General features: G+C 36.6%; 1 long non-coding RNA gene across 2 annotated transcripts in view; it reads right to left on the bottom strand.

Moving 5' to 3' along the window:
* Positions 1 to 24,918, bottom strand: part of LOC126940326 (uncharacterized) — a 245,524-nt gene that overhangs the window by 7,371 nt on the left and 213,235 nt on the right. For both annotated transcript variants that reach the window (XR_007720707.1, XR_007720708.1), the window contains exon 6: positions 4,991 to 5,091. This is a non-coding gene — a long non-coding RNA (uncharacterized LOC126940326). The remainder of the gene's footprint in view (positions 1 to 4,990; positions 5,092 to 24,918) is intronic.

The raw sequence follows: 24,918 nt of genomic DNA, 5'->3' as shown, positions 1-24,918 counted from the left end.
GAAGTTCTGACCTCATGATCCACCTGCTTCAGCGTCCCAAAGTGTTGGGATTCCAGGCGTGAGCCACTGCGCCTGACTTGAATTTTTTTTTAAATGACATTGCCATTTGTTGCTTTCATTGTTTCCCTGGGAAATGATGTTCTTATATTTTAGAGATGCTGGTCAAAACTTGGAATTGCTTTCACTTCTTTTTCCCCAGCTGAATGCTTCCAGAAATAGATTATAATCCACAGTGAACTCTCAAATGCCTCTTTAAAAACACTGACTACTACTTTATTCCAAAAAATTATGTGGCCACTGTTATAAAATTTTGGCTAAAAAGATGTATAAAAAACAAAATGCTGATAGTAAATGCTTGTGCTTTAAAGAATATGAAAAATAAAAATGTATTTCACACATACAACGGAGTTAAACCAAACTAGAATTGGAGTTGTTTCTGTCATCATTTAAGAAATAAATGAGAAAATCTTAATTACTGCTTATTAGAAAATCTCATCACAAAATATTACTTACTTACAGTTCACTTAAAATACTCATAGCTGGAGGCAAACACAACTCTCATCCTAGTTCTTTGGACTTTAAAACTGAAAACACTTGAGAAGAAAACCCTGCTAGCTTTCTTCAAATGTCACAGCAGACTTCACTGCTTTCTATAATGAAACAAAGTCCAACTCATTAGACAATCTGTAAAACCAGCACTTACATGTACTTTCAGCAAAGTTTGTGTAGAACAATCCTTAAACAATTAGTTAAGTTTCTCTCTTGCATGGCATCTGCACACATGCACACACACATAGGTATATGATGTACACATATGGATGTACAAGGAATGAAAGCTACCTTTGTGTGAATATTTATAAAGTTCCTTTTTAGTGAACCCAAGTTTAATAAAATGTCAAATGAGTAGAATATTTGGAAAGGCCCATATAAAAAAATCAAAGGGTCTTATTTTCTCAGGTGCTTTCACTGGCAAGAAAAAGAGCTCTTTCTTAATGTTCAGAGGTATAAAGGATTGAGTCAAGAAGAATTTAAATAATCTCCAGCTTTTGATATCATGGTGAAATATAACATTCTCCTAAAAATGTTGCTGAATATAATTGCCAAAGACTAGACTAGACTCAGGATGAACAGTTGTTCTGAATATGGATATTCTTATTTTCTAATGTGGAAATAAAAGAACATTAAAATATTGTGAAATGTATAGGTTGGAATATCACTTCATCAGTGCATATTATTAGATTGAAGTTTCTGGAGAATACTTTGGTATTTGTGCCAACCTCAGACTCTTTAGTGAAGCACTTGGTTTTTCTCATTTTTGTTATTGCCACGGTTTTCAGGTTTTTCTCCTAGCTAATGATGGATGCTTCTTTCTGATATTTTTATATATTCCCTTCTATGTCTCCTAATCATTCTGCAGTCAGTTTAATCATTATCAGTTGCCATTGGGACTGTGGTAGTTCCTGATTCTATCAAGAAAAGCCTTTCCTCTTTGCCTATTTAAGAGAATTATTTAAAATTTATAATCCATCACCAGCTGTCTAATTAGAATAGTTGATTTTCCCCATCTTATTCTTTCACCCCCAAAATCACTTGGTCTAATGTAGTCTACAAAACAAAGCATTCATCACTTTGAGCCCATGCTGGGCTCTCTCTGCAATGTCCTTCCAAAAATATTTCCTTTACTCAAAATGACTGATTGACTGCAGCTAAACACACCCATATGGCCTGCCCCAAATGTGTCTGACTTTAATAAATTGGCCAAATGAAACAATGACTGGAGTGAGTGTGGTTTTATTGAAAATTACAGCAGTAAAAAGAGAGAGATATAGGTAGGGAGTGTGTGCTCATGCATGGGTGGCCATGTTTCCACGGAGATACTTGTTTACCTCATTAATCCATTCTTTCCTTTCATAGTAATAGAGTTTTTCTGTAGATCACTGACCTCTCAGGATGGAGACCATATTTCTGTTTCCCTTGCAGATGGATGTGGCACGTGACCAAGTTCTGGCTAATGAGATGTCTGAAACTTAAAGTGGAAGGGATGTATCATCTCCTTTACCTTGCTCTATCCTGCTACCTGAAGAATGAATGTGGTGACAAGCCCTGGTAAACCACAAGGATGAGGACAGCACTGGAGAGATGGTGTAGCACGTGATGAAATTGCCTAGGTATCTGACAACTGAGTAGAATTGCTCTCCTCCAACTTTTACATGGGAAGGAAATAAAACTCTATTTTGTTTGAGACTGTTATTTTAGGTCAATGTTATAAGTAGTTGTAGCCATGTGCTAATTCTTTCTACGAACAGCCAGTTTTCGCATGACAGCCTTCAGACATCTGAGAGTAACAGCATACACAGTTCTGATAACCCCATGCTGTTACTGCTCTCAGGAACTGACTTACACTTTGGCTAAACCATCTGGACCTTCAAGTTGAAAACTAAAATCACTGTTTCAGTGTTACCCAATGGATTATATTACTGGAGTACACAAAGAAAAAGGAGATGGAAATGGGCCTGAGGGAAGAGTCTGAGTGCTGGACCAGAGTCAGTTCAGAGACATAATCACAGAATCACACGAAACATTTTGCCAACTTTTACGAGGGACAAAAGCCAAGGTCTCTTGAATCTCAATCTAGTGCAGGGATCCTTCTCCTGATGTTTCATCCTTCTTAAAGAACTATCAGAAACAAAATCTTAAGTATATGTACCTGAGACATTTTTTCTAGCTTCTCCCTTTTCTTATTTTCTATTTAGCTGTGTTTCTCCTTGTCCATTCTTTATTTACTAAACTTTCTATTAAATGTCTTTTCTACTTAAAACTAGTCCCATGATTCAAAAGTGGCCCTTGCCTGGCCAACATGGTGAAACCCCGTCTCTACTAAAAATACAAAAAATTAGCCAAGAGTGGTGACGGGCACCTGTAATCCCAGCTACTCGGGAGGCCGAGGCAGGAGAATTGCTTGAACCCGGGAGGCGGACATTGCAGTGAGCTGTTATCACGTCGCCGCACTCCAGTCTGGGTAACAGAGCGAGACTCTGTCTCAAAACAAATAAAAGAAGGAAAAAGAAATAGTGAGACACAATTTATCAAATATCACCTTGATTCTCCATAAGAGATCATTCTCTTCCTTTGTTCAAGGAATTTGTTTTCCTAATGATAATAATTTAACCCGGCTCCCTGCCTGATCTGAACAGTTCACTATATACTCTGACCATTTTTTAAGTACATAGAAGACAGCCATATAGATTCATACTGTCAAATTCAGCATCCATTGTCTATTTGACAATTGTGAGGGTTGTTTTTTTTTTTCTTTAATAGAATCATTTATATTATTTTGGTCCCTGGCTGTATTCCATATTCCCCTGTATTATTTGTCTGCAATTATTTTAAGCCTTTACAAAAACTATTTTTCCAGTATGGCAAAACAGTTTTTGAATTAAACTTACAGGCTTTTTCTATCATACACTGCCTCAAATTCTGAGCCTAAAGAGCAAAACGCTGTTGGAAAAAAATTTATATGCCGAGTTAACATGGCCCATTTCCATTTCCAACTCTTCCCTAACCACATGGGAAAGCAGAATTTACTGTTATTCTCTTATTAAATATAATGTGGCCACAAGCTACATCTGTTCTTAAAATTGTTCATGTATTGCCTAAGACTTTTCCCCCATTATCTTTCTTCTTTCCCAACAGTAACAATCTCATAACTGCTTCAGAGATAAAAAGACAATCAGCTCAAAACACTCTCAAATTCTATTTAAAAATGCCCTCCCTCATTTCTTTTTTCATCCGTCTACTCAAAGAGTATTTCCGTCATCTGTTAGATATTTATTATTTGGGCACTTTAGGAAAAAAATAAGTATTTCTCAATCACAAATACAAAATAAAGGAGTCTCCTATCTATTTTCAAGGAGCTATAGTCTCTCAGGAGAAAGTCTTCATGTACACAAATCATTAATGTGGAATACAGGAAGTTCTGGGTGTCATCAAGAGACATATCATTAAAGCCACTAAAGAAGGGCAGAAACTTGAAAAGTTTCAGGGACTGCATGTGATCTGGGTCCACCGTAGTTACAATTTGAGAAAACAGACATGGGAGGAGAGAGGTTTTCCAGAGGAAGGAAAGAAGTTCAACAAAGTAATGAAGGTAGAAAAGTATACAAAAATGTGCAGAGATGTCATAATTCGTACAGTTCTGGCTTCTCTAATGCAGTAGAAATCTGAAGGAGGAGAGTGAGAGAAACAAGTGTAAAAGACAAATTTGGGTCTGTAATATTGGGCTACATTGTATAGATTTTATTTATTTTGAAATGGTGAGCTATTGATGGTTTTCTAGGAAGTCAGAGGTATCCAGAAACATTAATCTGACAGATATCTAGAATGAATGGGAAGGGAAAAAAAATCAGAAATAGCATGGATATTCCCTATACTAACCTAAATAATAGGCAAAGGAAGCCTGAGAGAGGCATAGGAGCAGAATGGAGGAGATGGATGGATACAAGGAAATATAAAAAATCCAGGATTTGACAACTTCCTTGGATTGAGCCAGAGAGAGACAGCATATTTCCACTCTAAACCTGTTATTTTTTAAAATTGATTTCATGGATATCATTGATACTGATTTATGAACCTAAGTTATTCTTTTAAATTTATTTCACAGTGTTGATTTACACCCTATTCTAATTTCTAAATAAGAAGTTGCTGAAATTTCAGGAAAGTAGTAAAAAGAAAGGCAATTCAAAAATAATACATGAATTCATTGAGCCAAGCCAATGGCAAAGTCGTATTAAAAATACATGATGAATAGTTCCCTTATTCAGTATAGAACAATAACTCAGCAAAAGGGTGCTCTGTTCACAATATGAACAATGATAAAAAGAAGAAACATATACATCAGAGTCAATGAACCCTGTCTCAGTCTGCTTCCTGTCGCTTATAACAGAATACCCGAAACTGGGTAATTTATAAAGAAAATAAATTTATTTCTTACAGTTATGGAGGCCAAGGATCCCAGGCTGAGGGACCACAACTGGTGAGGTTCTTCTTGCTGTTGGGGTCTCTGCAGAATCCCGAAATAGCACAGGACATCACCTGGGAAGGAGGCTAAGCATGTCAGCTCTGGTCTATCTTCTACTTGTTAAAAAGCCACTAGCCCCACTCCCATAATAATCCATCAATCCATTAATCCATGAATCATGTCTTCAAGATCCCACATCTCAATTCTGCCACATCGGAGTTTACGTTTCAGCATGAGTTTTGGAGGGGACAAACATTCAAACCACAGCAAACTCCAAGTAAACACTCAACACGTATGTGTCTTTTAGCCAAACTAAGAACGCCAAATTGATTCCACACTGTAATCTGTACTCAGATTAACACTGTACTCAGATACTAAATGCTACAATAAGTAAAACCAAGATAAAATTGACTGAAACACAGTAATAAAAACAGTAAATTATTTATTGAAAACAATACAAGGCTAAGCATTCTATTCTTTTTTTTTTTTTCCTTTTGAGACAGAGTCTCACTCTGTTGCCCAGGCTGGAGTGCAGTGGTGCGATCTCGGCTCACTGCAACCTCTGCCTCCCAGGTTCAAGCAATACTCCTGCCTCAGCCTCCCAAGTAGCTGGGATTATAGGCATGCGCCACCACACCCGGGTAATTTTCGTATTTTTAGTAGAGAAAGGGTTCACCACGTTGACCAGGCTGACCTGTAATCCCAGAACTTTGGGAGGCCAAGGCAGGTGGATCGCCTGAGGTCAGCATTCTATTCTTTACAAACATGACACTTCTATGGTTTCTATTTTCTGTGTCTTTTATTTTCATTGTAAAAATGATACTGTAATTGTGAGTGCATCTGCCTGTTGACAATGAAAAGTTCACACTGAGCCCTGTTTCTATATGCAATATTTATATTTAAATGATTCCTCAATCTTGCTGTTAGCAACACTTTAAAGAATAGCAATATCCCAGACATTCACTGAGACATAGGCTGAGTGAACTTCACTGCAGAGTTCCTTCTGGAGGGAGCGCCGTACGACAGAATTTTCTGAATACAGTGATCTTCTTCAGTGCCAGGACTGACAAGGAAATGGAAGGTTTGTTCAGTATTTGGAAAGACTGAGAAATAGAGAAGGGAAATTTGGGGGTAAAACAGAGGTAAAGTGAGAAAAATGGACAATGTGCCAAAAAAATCAGAGCTCAGATTCTGACTTTATCTATTCTTTATAAGATGTATGTTTGTGCGTAAGTATAAATTATTATAGACATGGAATGATAAAAGCTGGACATGAGAAGTGACTTTATAGTAACTCCATCATAACTTTGTTTCACGAACATGAAAGCTGTTGCTGGGCAAAGTGAAGTTTTCCATTTCTTGTCTCTGTATCCAGTCTTCTCGATAATATCAGCATTATTAAAATAAACGTTATTTCTAAAATGCAACAGTCTATATTTTAACAGAAAATGTAAACAAGATTTAGCTATGAGCTAATCCTCTGAGGTTAGAGCAATCTCATCTTATTCCTTTATTTACTGTTGTTGTCCGTGTATCGCTAATGACTCCACAGCCAGCCTGTCCTCCGGCTTCTGTGCTTCTTCCATGGCTCACAGCTCCTCTGCTTTTCCTCTCTTGTGAGCACTGAGACAATGGCATCTAATCTGAGCCTGGGGATTTGGCAGCTCTTGAGCAGCACGTTGCCACAGTTTATGAGTACACAAACTGCTAATGGACTAGATTAAGGAATGAAAAAAGCTACAGGCCACACACCCCTAATGTTTCTCGTCAAAAGCCAGTATACAAAAATGGGGTATGATCACTCAAAAACATTAAAACTCCAGTCATTTCATTAAAGCATTATGAATTAACAAAATGGATTAAGTGGAGAATTTCCTGTCAGAGGTAGAAAGGATTTATATAAGGACTGACACCTAAAATAGAAATAAAAATAAAACTTAGTTTAGATATAAGAAAAACAACTTTTACAAAATGGTGTGTTCTGCATGCATCTATCTAAAATTAGGTGGAAATAACTTTTGGCTGTTTATCACGAACTAAAATGTCAAATGTATCCTTCTTAATTATTGAAATTCTGTTAAAATATTTGTGGAAATTATAAGTTTTTGTATTATTTACAATTCAGGACATCATTAGGAATAGCATATTGATTGGGCAAAGACAACTGTGTCTGGTTATGATATTCTTTCCAAACTAGTTGATACCATGATACAAATTAGACTTGACCTGTGATTATTGTGAAATTCTTTGCTTTTCTCTCACTTTATTTCTATTTAAATAACTGTGAAAGGGTAAAATTAAAATGTGTAAACAGTTTATTCTAGAACACCTGCAGGAAATTTTTCTTAATGTTGGCTGCACTTTTTTTCATTTGCCCCATGAAATACAATAGTAATGTTAGATGAAATGCATATGTCAGTCCCATTTTAAGCTTTGTGCCTGGAGGTATAATTAGATTTTCTTGCTTGAAATTCATACTATTATGTGAGTTCCTGTGGCGTGCACTGCTGTGAACAATCATCATTGAATGTCGTCTACAATAGGCTAATTATGAGACTCATGCTTATATTATCAGAGTATTGTTTTCAATTGAAGTCACTGTCTTCTTTCCCTGATCTATAGAGTGAGAAAATACAATATCCTAGATGCTGATCATAGATTGTATTGGATAGGAGCATATTTTGTAAGTATTCATAAATACTCAACCAGTGTATTCCACGAGTGTGAATGGGAGACGACTCAGAAATGTTAAAAAAATTAAGTAATAAAAAGTGAGTGTGAATACATGCATATGTATATAATATCCAGAAATTATCCATTATATTTAGATGAGAAAACAAAGATGGGATTTTTTTTTAATGTATAAGATTTAAGATGATCCACCTTGTACAATAAAATCTGAGATACTTGAGTTCAAATGCTGACTGTTCTACTTACTGATTGTGTAACTTAAGGTTCTTAATCTCTCTAAAACTTAATTTCTCTATCTGGAAAAAAGCAATAAAAATATCTACTTCACAAGATTCCTGTTCAGTATTAAAACAGGGTGTTCCTCTCTCCATCCCATTGTTACTCTGACCAAGATGGCTTTAATGTTTCCCTTAGTTTGACTAAACTTTTAGACAGATTTCTTCCTGACTATTGGCCCCTGGCCTCCCTTTTCTTTAGGTGTTTACTTTAGACAACTTGCAATGTATGAATTCTTTCTACGCCCTTTTGACATGTAAATCTTCTCTAGCCACTTGCCAGTTTTACAAGCCAGGAATGTCTACCTTAAGGACTGAAGGCCATCCTTTTGAAATCTAATCATCACTAGTGATAGGACCCTAGTCTCTGGAGTCTGACTTCAATAAGCAATGATTAGCAAACACAGATAACCACATTGACTACCTCCCTCCTGATGTCATCCAGGACTTTTCCAGGAACCCACTCCAGTGCTGGAAAATTCTCTTGCCTTTTGTTTCTTTTATTATGATTATTTTTATTTTAGTTTCAGGGTCACATGTGCAGGTGTGTTTTATAGGTAAACTCATGTCACAGGGGTTCATTGTATAGATGATTTTGTGACCCAGGTACTAAGCCTAGTACTCAACTGTTCTTTTTTCTGCTCCTCTCTCTCCTCCCACCCTCTAGCCTCATGTAGGCCCCAGTGTCTGTTGTTCCCCTTTTTGTGTCCATGTGTTCTCATCATTTAGTTCCCACTTACAACTGAGAACACACAGTATTTGGTTTTCTGTTCCTATGTTAGTTTTCCTTTTGTTTCAATAGAGTTTTTAGTTCTCCCTATTGCGATAGTCTTGAATAAAGTCCTCCTGGCCTGATTAACTAGTCCATTGCAATTTTTCTTTGACAAGTCTTCTAGAATTCTCCCTCTGTAGTTGGGGTGATATGACCCCTGACTAGAAGCTCAGTACTGATTGATTCAGGACCTAACAGGAATCCAATTTTTTTGAAGTTAAGAAATTCTTTTTTTTTTTTTTTTTTTTAATTTATTTATTATACTTTAAGTTGTAGGGTACATGTGAGAAGTTAACCCAAATTCTAGTTCAATAACTCAAGAGTCAGTAATAGGCTGACTTTAAGTTCACACTAGGCTGACTTTAATCACACTATTTTAATAATGAGGATTTTACTTGGCTTCTAGAATAACATCCCACTTTGTTTCCTTCATAGGCTATTGCTCTTGGCTTCTCTAAGCAAGATATCTTGCCCTACAACTTACCTATTACCCCATTACTCCAAGATCTTGCTATTTTCATCTTCTCATCCCACCGGAAGCTAATCGAAGTTTGTGCATCCTACATTTGTTAGGTGAAAATTCCTACAGGTACCTTTCCTGTTTTTGCCTGATGCCAAGATCCTCAGCACACTTTTCTCCTTCCTGTCTACTTAGAAATATCAGACAGTCTGCTATCTGGGCTACTGAATAACCTACATTGTCAAACGTCATTGTCAAATGGATCTATTTGTCCCGTCAAACTGAGCTACCATTCCTCAGAGCTTGTTAGGTGCCTAAGCCTCTGCCCTATGTTTTGTTCTAGGCTACAGAATGGGCAAACTGTGCTTTAATATGTTGTGTTTCATTTTAAAAATCAGTTTAGGCATGTCATTTTAGAATGACTTGTATTTATGGCTTCATATTCATTTTAAGCATATTATCTTTTATTCAATTTAAGCACATTGATTTAGAATGATGTTGTGTTTTATGATACCTGATAAGTATGATACCTGATAAGAGAATTCTTTGGAGGATAAAATGAAATTCTACAAAAAATTTTCCAAGTATTAAAAAAATATATAATTTACAAAGAAAACAGCAAAGGCAGGACGGATTACTAGAGAGGCCTCTGGGGTTCCCAGGAATCAAGCTACAGTGTTGGACACAAATCTCCTCTTTCCATCTGGTGCATATACTGGGCATGGAGAAGAAACTCAATGACAACAATAAAAGAAATAAAATTTTCTATTTTCTTCCATTTTCTTCTTCAATTAGGTCTACTCCTAATGAAAGAGATTATTCTTTTCACTAAGTCCCAGGCAGCATAGACTTCTCAAGGAAAATTTTCCCCAAGGAATTATCTGTCAATGTGCTCTTGGGAACCAAAACCATTCCTTCTATTCTGCACAGAGTGAGCACTACATTTATTGAATTACTTTTTTTTTTTTTTAATTTATTTATTTTTATTATACTTTAAGTTGTAGGGTACATGTGCATAACGTGCAGGTTTGTTACATATGTATACTTGTGCCATGTTGCTGTGCTGCACCCATCAACTCGTAATTTACATCAGGTATATATAAACAATTTAATCACAGTCACAAGAGTACCTTTTCTACAAAAAAAAAAAGATGAGTTGTTGTAAATAATCACATTCTGCCTCTACTCGTATCAGTAAAAATACATGTGCAAGATAAAAGTAGAAGTGAGTTTTTATTATTTGCAGAATTCATTAAAGAGAGACAATGCCTTGAACTCAAACGATATTCTGACATGTTGGCTATACCTGGCAAACGGGCTAAACCAGTGGTTCTCATTCAGTAATTTTGCCAACATTTGTAAGTATCTGGAAACTATTTGGTTGTTACAACTGCAGGGTGGCGGATAGGAGGCATGGTGGGAGAGGCGTGGAGGGGGGCGCTGCTACTGCCACCTACGGGGTAGAGACCAGGGATGCTGCTAAATATCCCATAATATTCAGAACGTACCCCTCAACAAGGAATTATCTGGTCCAAAACATCAATGGTGCTAAGGCTCAGAAACCCCGTGCTAGACAGATAGGTCCCACTGCATGAGAGTTGAGAAGCCTCTTGAAATAATTCACTCCAAGGTAAGAAGGAACCAGAGGGAGCAGGGGTAATTTTAAGTACAGCATAACTGCTGTTTGTTTCCAAAAGAGACCCTTTCTTTATTGGAATCATCTTTGGCTTCTGGAGATAGCAGGAACTGGAAGTAACACTGCTAAAATCGCTCATTTGAAAAATCAATAGGTCAACATGATATTGAAACCTCTTCTCCAACAATATGTACCAAAGAAAAGGGAATGAGGTGACCATTCACATGTCTCAACAATAAAAAGCACAGTGCTTAGGAAACTTCCCGTTTTCCAAGGTAGAACAGCCTCATTCCTCCCAGATCCTTCCTCTTGCAACTAAAATCCCTGGACAAACACAAGCAAGCTTAGGAAGACCCTGAAAGGTAGGCAAATAATGATTGACCATCTAGGTGAGAGGCGAAGCCAGCCAGGCTTCTGGGTCCTGTGGGGACTTGGAGAACTTTTCTATCTAGCTAAAGGTTTGTAAACACACCAATCAGCACTCTGTGTCTAGCTAAAGGTTTGTAAACGCACCAGTCAGCACTCTGTAAAAACGCACCAATCAGTGCTCTGTGTCTAGCTAAAGGTTTGTAAACACACGAATCAGTACTCTGTAAAAACGGACCAATCAGCACTCTGTAAAATGGACCAAATCAGTGCCCTGTAAAATGGACCAATCAGCAGGAGGCGGGCAGAGCCAAATAAGGGAATAAAAGCTGGCCACCCCAGCCAGTAGTGGCAACCTGCTGTGGAGGCTTTGTTCTTTCGGTGTTCACTGTAAATCTTGCTGCTGCTTACTTTCTGCATCTGCACTACCTTTATGAGCTGTAACACTGTGAGGGTCTGTGCCTTCACTCCTGAAGTCAGCAAGACCATGAACCCACCGGAAGGAAGAAACTCTGGACACATCTGAACATCTGAAGGAACAAACTCCAGACACACCATCTTTAAGCACTGCAGCACTCACCACGAGGGTCTGTGGCTTCATTCTTGAAGTCAGTGAGACCAGGAACCCACCAGAAGGAACCAATTCCGGACACATAGGGACCCCAGTACTTGAGGGTCAAGTTTTCTGGGTTTCTTGCCGCCTCCCGTGCATCCTGGAAGAGGTGCTACAGCAGCTTCCAAACAAGAACTGGCAACAGACTGACCAAATAATCCCCAAGAAAACCTGTTTCTGCTAGCCAAGGAACTGGGAAACAGGAAGCCTAACAGCAGAAAACCTTGTAGGCAATACCTTCCCTACTCTAGCCACACACGGCAATGAGAAAACCGCCTTCTCCTACTCACCTATCACAGGTTCAGCAGGCCCAGTAGGGAGCTGATTTTCCACTCCATGCCCCAACCTTACGGAAAATAGAATTCTCACCGAAGTAAGGAACAAATCTCCCATCCCACCCCTTCCCCTCCTGGGGAAGCAGGAATTTCCTGACTCTCCTTCCAGGTATTATTGGCACAGCCAGGCAGGCAGCTATCCTTTCATCCTCACCAGGCAGAAACAGGTGATGTTCCAATTCCCCTCCTGGGATAGTGTCAGATGAATGGAATGAGAAGTTGATTTTCCACCCCCCATTCAGTAAAAGCATGTGCTACTCTGATTGCTGTCTCCTCATTTGTATTCTCTCCCTTTTCCGCTGTGGCCCTCTCTTCTGACTTTTTTTTTTTTGAGATGGAGTCTCACTCTGTGGCCCAGGCTGGAGTGCAGTGGCTGGATCTCAGCTCACTGCAAGCTCCGCCTCCCGGGTTTACGCCATTCTCCTGCCTCAGCCTCCCAAGTAGCTGGGACTACAGGTGCCCGCCACCTCGCCCGGCTAGTTTTTTGTATTTTTTTTAGTAGAGACGGGGTTTCACCGTGTTAACCAGGATGGTCTCGATCTCCTGACCTCGTGATCCGCCCGTCTCGGCCTCCCAAAGTGCTGGGATTACAGGCTTGAGCCACTGCGCCCGGCCTCTTCTGACTTTTTTTTTTTTTTTTTTTTTTAGTGTACTCTTCACTTATTTTTCAATATATTTATATTCTTACAAATGCATTTGAAGTAATATACTCCTAAGTACTTTTATGGTGCATTCCATATATACTTTATAATTTCCTATTCTACTGAAGGGTTATTTACTATTTTGTTTTCTTTCTAGACATAGGAGTTTGTTGAGCGTTTTAAAAGATATATTTTTGTTACTGACTTCAACTTTTATTTCACTGAGATCAGAAAACATGGTCTATTTGGTGCTGATTCCTTAGACTACATTGAAGATTTTTTTTCAAAGCCTAATACAAGGCCAATTTTCATTCATTGCAATTCCTTATTTGCAATTCTAAAACTCAAGCTCCAAAATTAAGGTTTTTGTAACTCATTTGGTGCAGAAATCTAACCTGTGTGGATTCAGTGATAAAAACCTATATTGAACTGATGCAGTTATTTCGTGTCTTTATTTCCTATTTCTTTAGCTGTAGAAATATTAATATTTGATTATGAAGTCCTATGCTATATCTCATCAGGAGTGTTGTATTATATATAACGTATGAATTATATTAATTTTATATCACAAAAATCTAAATTTTGAAATTCATCTGGTCTTGTGGATTTGAGATAAAAGATCATGCCCTGAATATATATTAGTTAGAGTTTGTTGATAATATTTAAAATTTCATAGTTTTGCTTTTAAAATTTTTATTTATTATTTTCTGAGAAGAGCATGTCAAAACTCTTCACATCCATTCTTGATTTATCCATTTCTCCCTATATTGCTGTCAGTTATTGCATTATGTATATAAAAGTATAACATTTGGTGCATATATGTTCAGTTTTTGTCATGGTTGCCTATTAATGCATATATTAATCAGGGTTCTCCAGAGGGATAGAATCAATAGGAGATTTTTTACATACATACGTACATACACACACACACACACACATATATCTATATCTATATCTATATCTATATCTATATCTATATGAAGGCCTGCATTCCCTGGCAAGCCGCTGGTGCAAGTCTCAGAGGCCAAAGGCCACAGAACCTGGAGTCTGATGTCCAAGGGCAGGAGAAGTGGAATCAAGCATCCAACACAGGAAGAAGAAAACAGCCAAAAACCTCAACACAACAAAGTTAACCCTTCTTCTTCTGCCTGCCTTGTTCTAGCTGCACTGGCAGCCAATTGGATGGTGTCCACCCACACTAAGGGTGGGTCTTCTTCTCCCAGTCCACCAACTCAAATGTCAATCTCCTCGGGCAACATCCTCACAGACACACCCAGAAACAATACCTTACCAGTCATCTAGGCATTCCTCAATCCAATCAAATAGACGCCTAACATTAACCATCACAATGCATTAGAAACTACCACATACTTATCGACTTAAAACAATACATATTTATTAGGTGGGTCAGGAATCCAGGCATAACTTAGTCAGGCTCTCTGCTGAGGATCTCACAAGACTATTGAAATGAAGATGATGGTCAGGCCACATTCTCATTTGGAGATTTGACTAGAGAACAATCTGCTTCCAAGATACCTCAGGACCTTGGTGAATTTCATTTTCTTATGACTATAGAATTCAGCTCAAACTGTTTCTTCAAAGCTAGCAAAGGAAAGATACAGAGACTGACAGAGAAGGAGAGAGGCTGCTGGTTGGAACCTCTGTATTCATGGAAGGTAGGACACTTCTTTGGATGGGTTAATCTGTTTGGTCAGATGTACCCAGAATGATCCCCCTTTTGATTAAAGTCAACTTTTTATGGGCCTTAATTGCACCTGCACAATCCCTTAATCTTTGTCATATTCCATTAATTAGAAAGAAATTACAGGGCCTGACAACACTAAAGAAGAAGGGATTTTACAAGAGTGGGGTCACTGAGGGGATTATCTTAAAATTCTGCCTATCCCAACTTTGATATATTATTTTATTATGCCTTTGACAAAAGTATAACATTCTTTTCTGCCTCATATGATACTTTCTCCTGTAAAATCTACTTTTTCTGGGTTTTGTAAAAATGATACCTTGCTGCCCTGGTTGTATTTGGGGTATTAATTTGGTAGTAAGTAAGTACATCTTTTTCATTATTTTTAACTTTCAGGATCCTATTACCTTATTTTAAAAAATAGAACATTGTATTTCTGGAACTGTTTTTAAAACCAAATCATTAGATTTAACACTTTTGCTGAGGGCCATTTTGCTATGATAAGATTTATTTTACCAAACTGTTTTCTATTTTCTATATCTTAAGATATTTGTTAAATTCCATATTTGAAAATTTTGTATTCTACTTATAATCTTCTGATCTCTCATATATTCATTAAGGACCATATTTAAGGTTTTTTTTTCAATTTATTGAGTTTATCAATATCTATGTATTACTCCTGAACCACATAAATACCATAGCATGGTCTCACTCACATCTATTTCTGTTCCTCTCTCCCTCATCTCACACGACATTGGTATCATCAAAATTTCTCATTTTGTAGTGATTTAGATATTTCCTCCCCTTCTTTGTTTTTTCTATAATTTTTGATTCACATAATAGTAAATGTTTAATGTTATGTCTTACTTCCCATAACTTGTTAATTTCTCCTGGATTTATACCTCTTCTTCCTAGTGTATTTCTTTTGAAAGTACTTTCAAGTTGGGGTGGGGAGGGGACAAGAAAGTAGAGGATTTTGTGGGAATTTTGTCTGAATTTCTATTTCTTTTCAAGACTCATAATTTTACTATAATATGTTCTTGCTTATCCTTATTGATACTCAAGCTTAGAACTATGCATTCTTTTATTTTAGATACTTTCTGTATTATATTCCAAAATAATTTAAGAAGCATTTTTGTCATTTTAGAAAACTATTATATTTTTTATCTTATTATTTATTCATCTTAACATTTTCCTCATACTTCCCACCTCTGTACAGCCCTCTAATGCCTTCAATTTCTTGATTTTATTTACCAGCCTACATATTCATTTTTTAATGATATGCATTTTGCCATTTAACCTTCTAAGTTTTTCATTTAAGGTATTTTATCTTTCATACCCAATGTCTCCAATTTGTTGTTCTTCATTATTAACTTTTTCTGCTCCATATCTCTAATATTGTTCTTGTCATTAAGGGTATTTGTTTTGCTTAATAAACATTTTTTTTTTTTTTTACTTTCTAGTAAAAACATTTGTTCCCTCTGGTAATCAATTTCATTTTCTTCTTTGTTTTTAATAATTATTGCTCTCTCATATGTCTTATTACTTTACCTTAAATGGTATTTTGGCTGCAATATGCTCCTGGCATTATCAGTGAAATCCTGAGCTTGTTCTTCAGGGAGGTTTATGGGAAATGGGGACAGATAGGCTCTAGCATTCCCATGAATACATGCTTCAATAGAGTAGGGTGTGTGCCTACTCTATTTGTCTCCTGCACTGTTTGAAGAATGCTTTTTCAGTACTCCAGTTTTGTCTTCAGTTAGTGCAATTACTGGCTAGTTGAAAACAATTCCATTAGCTTCATTTATTCCACATCTATCTGCCTGGTAAATTTGTGAATATTAAGTTGCCATGCCTTGGCCAACCAGACCCTTTCTTCTATTGGAAGAGAGCTCTTAGAGAGAGTAAGTACTCTCTCCTGCTCTTCGATGGCTAGGCTGCTTGTTCCAGGTGGGTATGAATACCAGTCCAGGTCCTCTGACAAGATTCTAAGTGTAAGAAATCTACTGATGGAAAAGACTGTGGGATGAAATAAAGGGGAAGTAACAGGGGCCAGGAGAGCTGGCAGACCATTATGTTCTGACATTGTGCAGAAGAGAGGGAAAGAAGGCAGGCTGGATAAGAAGAAAACTGCAGTGAAGTTCTACAGATATTTTGGCCAGGCTAAAGGGGAGTCTTTGAGCCAAAGTCAGAAGAGCACCCTGTCTGTCAGGAACAGGTCTGCCTTACTATCCCTGCCATGCAGTTATTGGCTGGGAGGAGCCCAGAGGAAAATAGAGAGAGAACTTAAGGAATATGAATATCATGAAAAGCAAGAAAGGAGAGATTTACAAGAACAACTAATGAAACCTATCAATGTATCAAGTACAGTAATACGTGTATTAAGCACAAAATGCAAAATCCACAGTCAACTATAAAGCTGATTGTCCAGGAACCAAGAAAAGATTTTAATCTATAAAGTTTAGTTTTTAAATTAAATAAAAATTTCTAAGACAGTAGGGATATGTAAAGCACTTAATTATAATTAAAACATTTGTTTAGAACCTATTATATATAAGGCATTGCTATGGAAAATAAATAATTCCATGTAAATACACAGTAGTTTACAATTTATAAACCACTGCCCCTGCCTTCTAGGAGTTAATTATATTACCAGAGCAATTTGAAAGACAACTAGCATCAGAAATACTTTTTGTTACTAATAGTGTTGCTATGTCAATTTATCATTATAAGATTATTAATTAATTTTTAGCATTATTACTATAATTTATTTATTGTTTTATTTTCTGCACAGTCTTAGCAAAAAAGCGAGTATTAGCTATGAACATTTGAATTCCATATGGACTTCGTCTTTCATGGTTCACTGAGCAGCAGCTACTCAATTGTGTCTTCCTTTTCTCCATCTTTCATACACACATACATGCAGCTTCAGCCCAGGGTTAAAGGATTTGAATACTTCATCTGCTTTTATCATTTATTTTTTCTTTAACAAGTATCATAAACATCAATTTTACTTAGACTAACAGCATATTCAGCTTGTTATATTTTAGAATATGGATTATCTTTGGATGCTGCCCAGATATAACCTAATTCGAATGTGATAAAATATAGTAGTTCCTTCTTAAAGGTCTCCAGACTATATTTCATTTCAAAGAATTCTATCTGTTGTTCTATTGTTATATTCCTTATAAGGAGAGAGCTGATATGACACAGAACCTACTCCTTCCTAAATGTTAGGATTTGTAGGTAATATAATATATAAAATAGAAAAAAAATCCAAAGTTATGACCATGTCTTTCAAGGCTCCATATAATCTAGTTCCTATTCAGAACTTTCAAATCATGAGTAAAAACTTGGAATAGAAAAATGATAGGGTTTGTTCTGGGAGAAGGCTACAAAAGGGGTGTGAAATGACTAAAGGACAAATTGGATCCATAAGAGTCTTGAAAAGAAACTGGAAAACAAGATGCCACAAATAAGCTTGAAAGCAGTGTCCAAAGTAGATAAAGTTATTTTAAGAGTCTTTACAGGCTCTTGAAGAGTCTATAGAGATAACACAATCCAAGTATGAACTATAGAAAACACATGGCAAGGAACATCAGTGGTTATGACTGATGGTGATGGCAAGAAATTTGAAGGGAAACTGATAATCCATGTATGGGATGGCTTGGGTTCAGATAAAGCTAGTCACCATAGTATTAAAAAAATTCAGACTGAGATAAGTTTGAGAAACCGCAAGATAAAATATCCACCAAAACTACTTGCAAACTAGCAGTTTTCTGAAGTTCCATATAGTATGCTATTATTAATTCATGGCTGATCACACACAGCTGCTCTATATTCTTTGTTAAGCATCAGTTTGATTTTGGCCATTTACTTTGTTTTCAACATTTGCATGATATATTTCACAATTCCATGTCCCGGTCATAAGATGTTTCTCAAGAAAAGTAAAAGAGAATTTTTAAAAAGCATGATCCAAAGTGCAACAAGAACTACTAGATGCCTCCATGATTTTCCTTCAAAATATACACACACATAAACATTTAACTATAAAAGTGACAAGATTTGAGTTGATTATTTGAAAATATAAACAAAATTGACTAGCCCCTAACTAGCCTAAATAAGAAAAAAGGAAAGAACCTTCAAAATATAAAGCCAGAAATGAAAGAAGAGACATTAAAATTGATGCCACATATATAAACAGAATCATGAGACTATTAAAAACAATCACACACCAACAACCTAGATAACACAGAAGAAATAGACAAGTTCCTAAAAGTGTGCAGCCTACAAAGACTGAATCATGAAGAAACAGAAAATCTAAACAAACCTGTAAGTAGTAAGGATATTGAATCAGCAATAAACAGAATCCCATCAAAGAAAAGCCCAGACCTGATGCTTTCACTGAAGAATTCTACCAAACATTTAAAGAGGAATTAGCACTAATCCTTCTCAGACTCTTCAAGCAATTAAACAGGGGGAAGCACTTTCAAACTCATTTTGTGAGGCCAGCATTACCCTGATATTAAAACCAGACAAATATATTACAAGAAAAGATAACTATAGATCAATATCTCTACTGAATAGTGATGCAACAATACTCAACAAAATACTAGCAAACCAAATTCAATGGCACATAAAAAGGATTACTACAAGATGATCAGGTAAGACTTATTCCTGGCATGCAAAGATGGTACAACATAAGAAAATGAAGTCAATATAATACACCATGTTAACAGATTGAAGGACAAAAGCTACCTGATCATCTCAATCCACATAGAAAAATAATTCGACAAAATTCAACAGCCTTTCATGATTTTAAAAAAACACTTAACAAACTAGAAATAGAAGAAAATGTTCTCAGTATAACAAGGGCCATATGTGAAAACTAACCTCATACTCAGTGGTAGAAGTGGAAAGCTTTTTCTCTAAGTTTGGAAACAAAGCAAGGTTGCCCACTTTTGTCACTTATATTCAACATAGTGATGGAAATCCTAGCCAAAGAAATTAAACAAGAAAAAGAAATAAAATGCATTCAAATTGAAAAGCAGGAAGTAAAATTATCTCTGTTTTCAGAAAACATGATGCTACATGTAGAAAGTCCTGAAGACTACATACACACACACACACACAAGCGTGAAATGTTAGAACTAATAAACAATTCTGCAAGATACAAAAGTGAGTTGTGTTTATACAACCTAACAATGAGCAATCCAAAAAAGTTTTTTTTAGAAAATCCCATTTAAAATAGCATCATAAATAATAAAATTATTAGCAATAAACATAACCGAAAAGGTAAAAGGCATATACCCTGAAAACTACAAAACATTATTGAAAGAAATTTAAAACACACATAAATGGAAAGACATCTCTTGCTATAGTGTGGATGTCTGTACGCCTAAGCTTCATGTTGAAGTTTGATCCCCAATACTGGAGGTGGGGACTAATGGGAAATGTTAGGGTCATGGCAGTGTATGCATCGTAAATGTCTTGGTGCCATTTTCACAGTAATGAGTGAGTTCTCATGCTGTTACTTCCCAGGAGAGCTGTTTGTCAAAAAGAGCCTGACACCTCCCATCTCACTGTTGCCTCCACTTTTACCATGAGATCTCTGTACACGCTGGCTTTCCTTTGCCATCTGCCATGAGTGGAAGCAGGCTGAAGCCTTCACCAGAAGCCCAGTCTTCCAGTCAACAGAATCATGAGACAAATAAAACTTTCATTTATAAGCTACTCAGCCTCAGATATTCCTTTATAGCAACACTAAATGAACTAAGACATCTGTGTTTATCGATTGGAAAACTTAATATTGTTAAAATGTTTATTCTACCCAAAGCAATCTACAAATTCAATATAATTTCTAACAAAATCTCAATTTTTTTTACAGAAATAGAAAAAATTCTAAAATTTACACAAAGGACCCCCCAAAAGTAAAAACAGTCTTCAGAAAGAAAAAACAAAGTCGGAAGCCTCACATTTCCTGACTTGAAAACATATTACAAAGCTGCAGTAATCAAAACAATATGATACTGGCATAAGACAGACATATAGACCAACGGAACAGAATAGAGAGCCCAGATATAAACTCATATACATGGTCAAATGATCTTAAACAAGTATACCAAAGCTAAAGGGGAAAAGGTACACTTTTCAACAAATAGTGTTGGGAAAACTGGATATCCACATGCAGATGAATAAAATTGGGTCCTACTTTATAGTATATAACTCAAAAATTAACTCAAAATGTATTAAAGAACCAATAATAAAATCTACAACTCTAAAACCCTTAGAAGAAAATATAGGGGAAAGCTTCAAGACATTGGTTTTGGCAATAATTTTCTGACTATAACATAAAAAGCACAAGAAAGAAATGCAAAAATAGACAGGTAAAGTTGCATCAAACTAAAAAGCTTGTGTACAGCAAAGGAAACCATCCATAAAGTAAAAACACAACCTATGGAATGGGAGAAAATATTTGCAAACCATATATCTGACAAAAAGTTAATATACAGAATATACAAAGAACTACAACTCAACAACAACAATAAACAAAAACCTGATTAGAAGTGATCAAAGAGCTTGCATAGATATTTCTCCAAGGATGATTATGCAAATCACCAATGAAGAATATTAGAATATGCTCAATCTCACTAATCATCAGGAAAATGTACATGAAAATGACAATGAGATATTACCTAATACCCCTTAGGATGGTCGCTATACAAAAAGCAGAAAATCAAAAGTGGTGGTAAGGATTTAGCAAAATTGGAACTCTTGTGTACTGTTAGTGGGAATATAAAATGGTGCAGCTGCTATGAAAAACATTATGGAGGTTTCTCAAAAAATTGAAAGTGTAATTACCATATGATAGAGTACTTTATCTTCTTAATATTTATCCAAACGAATTGAAAACAGAATCTCAAATAGATATTAGCACACCTAAGTTCATGGAAGCATTATTCACAATAGCCAAGAAGTAGAAGCAATGTAAATGTCTATTAATGGATGAATGGATAAAGAAAATTTGTTCATATATACAGTAAAATGCTATTCAGTCATGCAAAGAAGAAAACTCTGTCATATTACTACAGCATGGATGAACCGCCAGTCTATTAGGATAAGTGAAATAAGGCACTTACAGAAAGGTAAATGCTGCATGATTCTACTTAGATAAGATATCTAAGTGGTCAAACTCTTAAAAACAGAAACTAGAATGGTAGTTACCAGGGGCTGGGAGGCAGGGGAAAAAGAAAGTTATTGCTCAGTGGAAATAAGTTACAGCCCTGCAAGATGAAAAAGTTCTAGAGATCTGCTGCAAATCCATGGGTATATAGTTAACACTACTATACTGTATACTTAAAAAATAGTTAACATGGTGCATTTTAAGTTATGTGATTTTTTTTTAACACAATACAAAGTAGCTGCAATTTGAAGGCTCCAACTGGGCATGTTTTGCATAATTGGATCATCAAAGATGATAAAGACAATAAATAATAAATAACACAGGGAGGCCATAAATCAATAGGAATAGTTGAAAGAGAGAGAAATTCTACTTTGCAGCGTAATATCAGCTAATAAATGTAGAAAGAATGATAGGGTTTTTTTTAATGAAATTTTATAACCTCCAATGTAATAACTGATTCAGCAAGCATGCCAAACTGTTGAGTTAAAGGTTGCTGAAGGCAGAATGTTTACATGGTCCCAAGGTACTACCCCATAAATTACTTATAATTAGAAAGAAGAGAATGTACTTTTACGATGAAGAGATCTGGCATTCAACAACTTAACCAAATAACAGTTAGACATCTGGTCATTATGTTATACAATAAAAATTATATAACATCACCTACAATTTTTGCCAAAAATGTGTAACCTTAATCTAATCATGTGGAAGCAATAAAGAATGAGACATTCTACATGACAACTAGCCTGAACTCCTCAAAAAGTCAATGATAGAAAAAATTCAGAGGGCAGGAGGCTGTTCTGGGTGAAAAGATACTACAGAGATATAACTGTCAAATGCAACATATAAATTTTGATTGAATCCTGAAATTCAAAAAATAACCAGCTATGAAATACATTTTTAGGATCATTGGAGAAATCTGAATATGATATGTGTAGAATTTTATATTACCAAATTGTTGTTAATTTTCTTACGTGTAGGAGAATTTATTCTTAGAAGTTAGATGCTAAAATATTTGGGATTGAGATGTCATGATGTTTGCAGAATATCATTACTTTCAAATGGCTTAGCAAATAATGTGTGTGCATTGAGAAAGAGAAGCAAATGTTGCACAAGCATAAAAACTAGTGAATCTACATGAAGGGTATACAGATGCTCTTTTTTTTTATTTTCAAAATGAAAACTTGGGGAAAATAATGAAACACAGATTTCTAGTACAGTCATTTTGGGGAAATAGAAGAGGGAAATATATTGTACGTGAGCAAATTTCCCAAATATCCCCTTTATCCCTGCTCATTCACCCAATTTCCACTTCCTATTGCAGTTGCCACTTTATCCTACTCATTCTCCCTCCTCTAGCTCCTCCTTCTTTCACTGTTTCCAACAAGCACTCACAGTGTGTGTGTGTGTCTGTGTGTGTATTTAGGGGTGTCTGTGTGTGCACGCAGACACACACAGACACACATAAGAGACACCCCTAAATACACATTCATTGCAAAATTCATCCAGATTACCCACTGCCCTATACAAAATGAAAGCTAGATAATTTGCCAAACAGCCACATTATAACATAGCGCTGCATATTTATTTGAAAGGTGTTAGATTGGCAAGGTGAACAAAATGCTAAATTCGTCTTTAGCAATGAAGATTACAGCACGAATCCACCGGCAAGACAAGGTTCCCGACCAGGCACGTTGGCTCATGGCTGTAATCCCAACATTCTGGTAGGCTGCAGTGGGTGGATTGCCTAAGCCCACAAGTTCAAGACTAGCCTGGGCAACATGGTAAAACTAATCTCTACAAAAAAATACAACTTAGCTGTGTGTGATGGCACATGCCTGTAGTCCCAGCTACTTGGGAGGCTGAGGTAGGGGAATCGCTGGAGCCCAGGAGGTTGAGGCTGCAGTGAGTTTTGATCACGCCACTGCACTCCAGCCTGGGTAACGGTGAGAACCTACCTCAAAAAAAACCACAAAAAACAAAAAACAAAAAAAGGTAAGATTTCTGCTTTCTCATACACAGCCCTGAACTCATAGGCCACTTTAATGGAGAATCTGTGAGAAGTACCTGAAAGGCAGGTGGCGGGAGGTTGAGATGCTTGACTTTCAAACACTGCCAAGCCTCTGACCATCTGAACTAGAAAAGGATATAGTTTAAAATTTGCCCCAGTAGCCAAGCAAATAACTGAATAAAGAACGTAAGAGACTCAAGGGAATGTCAAATGTGTAAAGTTAAACTCCAGGAAGTACAGACGTTATACTAGTCACCTCCATGCCAAAAAATCAGAAATTGCTATATGCTCAGGCAAGTCTCTTCCGCCCTGTAGGCCTTCAATGCTGTCTAGATTGGAAAGGAGAAAAGCAAGCTTGCTGTGGGCAGAATACAATCATTAGGAAGCAATATTGATCTAAAGATGCTTGATTAAGAAAAAACTAGACCTTGGACTCAAACCTCTAATGAGTTTACCATAAGCTTAGCTTGATATGCCGTTTCCTCCAAAAAATAGTCAATATTGCTAGTGCAGAAAACATGAAGAGTTTTAGATGTTAATTGTTTTTATTGACTTTGAGATACCCATATTTATAGGCATGGCACCCAGAGGTTCATGCAAAGAGTTAGTAACTATTTTCTGCCGGGTGCAGTGGCTCACGCCTGTAATCCCAGCACTTTGGGAGGCCGAGGCGGGCGGATCACCCGAGGTCGGGAGTTCGAGACCAGCCTGACCCGTCTCTACTGAAAGTACAAAAAAAAAATTAGCCGGGCATGGTGGCGCATGCCTGTAATTCCAGCTACTCGGAGGCTGAGGCAGGAGAATCGCTTGAACCTGGGAGGCGGAGGTTACGGTGAGCCAAGATTGTGCCAATGCACTGCAGCGTGTGCAACAAAAGCAAAACTCCGTCTCAAAAGAAAAAGAAACTATTTTCTGTCCGTGTTAACTTTCTTTCACTATGTGTGAGGCAAGGTTAGATTTCTTTTAAAGCTACCTCACTCATCTAGGGAAAGAAAGGGTGATGAATAAAAATTTTCCTTCAGTAAGCCCAAATCTGCTGACTTCACGAGCCAAAGCCTTCATGTCAAGTATAAAGCATTCAAACCTATGGGCGTATCCTTACATCTCTGGTACAAACATTTCTAAAAAGTTATTAAAATGATGCAATGCAAATGTATGTCCAAAAGGAGTAAACCCTGGCTGATTTATAGACTATTATAATTTCCCCACATTTGGA

This window comes from Macaca thibetana, chromosome 17 (assembly GCF_024542745.1).
Source record: "Macaca thibetana thibetana isolate TM-01 chromosome 17, ASM2454274v1, whole genome shotgun sequence".
NCBI lineage: Eukaryota > Metazoa > Chordata > Mammalia > Primates > Cercopithecidae > Macaca > Macaca thibetana.
This window is presented reverse-complemented; position numbering and strand designations above follow the sequence as displayed.